A 6,000-nucleotide genomic window follows, 5' to 3' on the forward strand; every position below is an offset into this window, starting at 1 on the left:
TCACCAAAAAGAAGGAGGATCCCAATAATTCATAGATAATAAATAACTGCATGTTTTCAAGTCAATTCTGACTTACAGTGGTGCCCCTCAAGACGATGATAATGTGTTCCATTGAAATCGCTGTTTAGCGAAATCATCGTCTTGCGAAAAGCGTTTAATGTGTTCCAATGGGGAAAATAGTCGTCCAGTGAAGATCGCCCATATGGAAGCCATTTTAAATTGCTGTCTTGCGAAAGAAAACACCCTAGGGAAGCCATTTTGCAGAGCCGCCAATCAGCTGTTGAATTGTCCTCTTGCTAGGCATCGGTCCCAAACACCCTAGGGAAGCCATTTGCGGGGCCGCCTATCAGCTGTTAAATCATCCTCTTGCTAAGCATCGGTCCCGGGAAAAAAAAGCGTCTGGGGAAGCACGGACCGAAACGTCGTCCAGCAAAATCCCCCCCATAGGAATAACTGTTTTGCGAAGCGCAATGGCGGTCGCAAAACCTCATCATCATGCGCATTTGTCATTTTGCGAGGTCGTCGTCTTGCGAGGTACCACTGTATGGACATCCTTGTCAGGGTTTTCTAGGTAGAGTACTTGTAGGTAGTTCACTGTCCTCTTCTCCTGGGGGCCCCTGGGACTACACAGCTTGCCCAAGGCCACACAGGTTGGCTCTTCTCCTGGGACACTCAGAGGAGAGTTGAACTCCTAACCTCTGGCCCCACAGCCAGATACCTAAACCACTGAGTTATCCAACCTGCCTAATTCATAGATACAGATGAAAAATTACAAATGAAGTTTACCATTTAAATGCTACTACTGTACAATGCTAGAATCTGTGTGGTGGAATGGGCAGAGCATCAGGTTCAGTCTTAGGAGACCTTGGTTCAAATTTCTGCTTGAGCACAGAGATCTTTCCAGTCGGAGATTCATGGAGGCAAGGCAGGGAGGATAAACCACTTAAATGCCTTTATGAGAGCTGTCTTCCACCAGCCTTTGACATGGAAGAGCATTTTCCCTGAAAAAGGGCATGCGGACTTGTTAGTCAGAGCAGCTCTCCCATATAGTACTGCAGTTTCCCACCTCCTTTATGCACATCAATCATTTTGGATAGCTTATTCTGATGGGCAGGAACACCTGACCCGGGGACAGGGCTTTTATGCGGCATCTAAGAAGAGAGAGTCCTATGGCACCTGAATGACTGAAAACCTAACACAGCACAAGCTTTTGTGGATTCTCCCCCTGCCCTTACCTCGATTGGGTGCACGAGGTGTTATCCAGAATTTCAGGTTTGTTTCCAGTGCATGTGGGTAAGGTGAGGGATGAGGGACTGAAAAAAAGGTCAAAATGAATATATATTAAATGAATATATATATTCATTTTGACCTTTTCCCCCCCAGTCCCTAATACCTCACCATACCCACATACACTATATAGCTTTATATATAAACGTGTGCATATATAAATAATGGCAGAACCACAGGTTCCCTCTGAGGAAGGGCTGGGGGCAATTATAGCATAAACTGGATGTGGGTCTGTAGATATCTGATCTTTTCTGGTCAATTCCAAATGTGGAATGATGGATCTTAAGTCATGTCACTAAGGAGCTCATAAATCTTTTGAGCAGCCCTATATATCAAACCTTGTTGAATTATCAGATATCTGTGGCTTGTGCAGGAAGAACTGACAAGAAGGATGCATCAGACCTTGACCCTATGTCTTGTCTGGGAAGTCTTCATGCATGGATTTTAATTTGACACGATTTCTCCTCTATGCATTGCCCAAAGATTGGTGTGGAGGGGTTAGAAGTATATTTACGGATGAAAAATTTCATGTGATCTTTGCCTCCATAAGATTTTTTTTAAATTATAAATTGCTGGGGCTGATTTAATAAGCCAGGATCCCATAAAATTAATGTATTTGCACAATAGCCCCAGTGCAAGCGGGTTGATTTTTACAGAGTGCATGCAAGCAGATACCCACAACTTCCTTAAGCAAGGGTACGTTGACTATTTGTCAGAGAAATCTGAGGTGAAACAGAAATGGTAACTTAACTCTCCCCTTGTGTAAAGGTAAGGCTTGCGCAGGGGTAGATCCTGTGTTACTGCTTGCTTTATGCTCCACCCAACTCCAACAAGATTCCTGCCATGGTGTGTGTGCAGCTGTCATGCAGAGACTGGACCTCTTTAAAAATAAACTACTTGTGATGCAACTTTTAACAAATATTTTTAGTTATAGAGGGTGTATGACTTCATTACATAGTCTTTTGGACCACTGTCCAATGACTTACAGCATCCTGATGGGATTTTTTTTTACAGTAACAAAAAAAAATCCAATCTTTTTTTAACAACAAAAAAAGTAAAGAGTTTTTTTTTCCAAAGTGCAACTATAAAAATAACTTGACCTTGGAATCTAACCTAAAGAATTACTTTCCAAAAGTAACATGCAGGACCCCTGCTAGCAGGTCATCTTCTCCCCTTCTGACTGCAAGTCTTGTTTTCACCAGCTGGAAGAAGAAGGCAGCGTCTTTTCCCCACCCCCTCTAGTCGGTCTCCCCATCTCTCAACCTGAACCCACTTGATTAATCACCCCTATTTCTCCTGACACCTCTGCAAAAGGTCAGGAGACACTGCAGGTAATTGAAAACACCGCACCGGAGGCCGATCTATACATCATTAAGGGGCACAATTAGCATCTGCACTTTGCAAAAGGGAGTTGCAGGGAGGGACGGGTGGCGGAGAGGGTGGGGAAGAGGGTGTCATCTGGCATTCCACCTCCCCGCCTTTTTGGAAATGGCAGCTAAATGAATGAATTGGGCATTTTATATTTGCAGGCAAAACCCAGTTTGGTGTTTTCTCCCTCTCTTTCCTATCCCTAGTGCCTGAATTCATGTTTGCAGAATATTAAGTCCAGGGAGAATTAATTGATTAATTGATGCGATTAGTTGATTGTCATCTTGATGTAGCATGTTAAAAACCAAATCCCAGTTTAATTAGGCCAGGCCACCTGCTGGGCTTTCCCACTGCTGCAGCTGGGGCTCGAAACAGAGAAGTGGGTGGACAGGCCAGCGGACGAAAAGGGAGCGCTCAGCCTCACAGATGGTTTTGGCATGCATGTGTGTGTGTGTGTGTGTATGCGCACACACACGTGCGCATGCATGTGCGCGCATTACACATACATGCATACAGACACACTCCTACAGAATGTTAAGCTATTGCTCAGATGGTGCAAATGCAGAAGAGGGCAATTGCTGAGGACTCACTCATTGAAGGCAGGGGAGGAAAGGTCTTCAGCATAGTCTGTATTAGAGATGTGAAGGCAGGTGGGGAAAATACATACCTTTGTTGGGGAAAACGTAGCCCTCAGTTTTGTGGGAAAAATTGTGGGTTCCCATCCCTCCAGGGCTTCACATCTTGACCTGTCTGGTCAATAAAGACAGGGGCCCAGATGCCTATGGACAGGCAACTGATACGACTCCTTTCACTATTTTTTTCAAGGAAACTCTTACCACAGATGCTGCAAAGCTTGGACAGATGGCAAGCCAGAGGGATGCTGAAATCCCTTGTTAAAATCACACGAACAATGGCTTTTTCTGGGGAGAGGGAAATACTTTTGACATAAAAAATTGAATCATTTTACAATCATTTATTTATTTGCATTTCACCTTGTAATGATGATATGCCCTCCAGTCACTTATGACTCATGGTGACCATGCCAATTAGTGGCCTCTAAAGGGCCATGTATAATTCAACACATGCAGATGATGCCACATTACTGTCAGAAGACAGTAGTGATTTGAAGTGACTTCCAATGAAGGTGAAAGAAGAAAGAGCAAAAGCAGGACTGTAGTTGAGCATTACGAAGACAAAAATTGTGATTAGAGAAGAATGACACAACTTTAATGTTGACAATGATGAAATAAGAAATATTAACATTTTTCCATCCTTCATTTCAATCCAAATGGAAACTGCAGCCAAGAAATCAGAAGAAGATTGAGACTTGGGAGGGCAGCTATGTAGGGAGTTAAGAAAATCATCAAGTGCAATGATATACGTATCAATGGAGACCAAGATCATAAACATGATTATATTTCCAATTACTATGTATGGATATGAAAACTAGACAGTGAAAAAAACGAACAGGGAAAAAACCCACCAGAAATGGAAACAAGTCAGTTTTAGGTCAAATCAAACACAAACTCTCTAGAGGCAAAAATAATGAACTTGAGACTGTCACACTTTGGGCACAACTTGAGAAGATACGGCTCACTGGAAAAAAACAATAATGCCAGAAAATGTTGAAGATAGCAGGAAAATAGGAGGGCCATATATTAAGTGGATTGATTTTATAAAGGAAGCAATAGGCTAAAGTTTGCAAGAGTTGAGCAGGGCTGTTAAATGTAGGACATTTTGAAAGCCATTCGTTCATAGGGTTGCCACGAGTTGTAGGTGGCTTGATAGCACATAACCACAACCACAAGCGTTCTGTGGTTATCAGCATTACTCAGGTATAGCAAATTCAAGGCTGCGGCTTCCCATGTTGACAGTAAGCCATTCTAAGTGCTGTTTGCTGAGAAAGCAGGTTGTAAAATATCAACATGAAATAAATACATCCTTCTACCATTTGGCTCTTCTGCCTTTGCAAATAAGAGAAATTACAACTTTGAATTATGTTTCTGCTGGGTTTTTAAAATAAAATCGCACAGTTCACCCATAGATGACAGTTTAATTTTTTTAAAATCAAAGATGTTTAACTAATTTTAAAAAAGCACACCTATATGTACATGCAATTAATTCTAGGCTCCCTTTTGATTTCCTATTGAAATAATCCTATACATTTTTCTCCATGGAAAGGAATGCCAAGATTTCTACAACAGGTTATCTAGAGATAGAAAGCATGCGCCCAGTCTAGCAAAGAAGAAATATTGAAACCTTGTTTCTCTGTTTCTACTGAAGGAAGAGCAAGAATAACCACAAGCCTAGGAACTGATTTCTGGATAAATCAGCATAAATGTAATCTGCATATTCATGATATTTATCCAAAAGCTGTCCTCTCTTCTCAGATTAAATGCCCCCTAGGGAGAGATGAGGATGTGTTTTTTTTAAAATCTGTTCACTTTCAGAGACGAACTGAGGATACTTGGGAGAAGCAAGTGGGTGTGGTTTTGACTCCCTAGAAGAGAAAGAAGATTTTCTGTAATCTTTCTGAGGATCTGATTTACACTGCAATAGGGTTGCTATTATGGTAGAATTAACTTAAATTCAAATATTCTCCTCAAAGACCAGTGCTCACAACAAAACTATCAGGTAGATTAAATGCTGGAGAAAATAACTCATCAGATGTTTCCCACTTAATAGGTCATGAACCCATCATAGAGTACAGTATCTGCTTATCCAAGTTATCGGTACTATGGCTCAAAGCAGAACTAGCCACGCTGGCAGAATCATCCTAGAAGTCACAGCAGCAAAGGATAACATTTCCAAAGTGTGATTGAATGGATAAACGCATATTTGGTCAAAGTAGATTGCTGAAATCCTGTTGTGCAACTCCATGCACATAATGGTGATGGTGTCACTAACAGTAAAAAATTGCTGTGGATGCAAGGCTTCTTTTGGGGATTTCAGCGTATACACAACTTTGTTGTATTGTGTATGAGCCAAATGCACCCTAAAATGTCCTTTAATCAGTGTCAATTTGCTGTTGATTATGACATCATCTCTGTTGTGCATGCAGAGCTGTGCAGCAGGATGTCAGCCACTGTGTGCTGAGTGGAGAGCTCAGTGAGATGAAGCATCTGGCTATGGAGCCAGAGGTTGGGAGTTCAGTTCCCCATTGTACCTCTGTGAAGAACATCCAAGCCTGTATAGCCTTGGGCAAGTTGCACAGCCCCTGAGCATGCCTGGAAGCAGCGGATGGTCAACTAGTTCTAGATATTCTATATCAAGAAAAAGGTTGAAAAGGGTGACCGTGAGTCAAAATTGGCTTGTCAGCACATAACTATTATGGTTGGCTATAAT

Source organism: Pogona vitticeps, chromosome 2, assembly GCF_051106095.1.
Source record: "Pogona vitticeps strain Pit_001003342236 chromosome 2, PviZW2.1, whole genome shotgun sequence".
In the NCBI taxonomy this organism is placed as follows: Eukaryota; Metazoa; Chordata; class Lepidosauria; order Squamata; family Agamidae; genus Pogona; species Pogona vitticeps.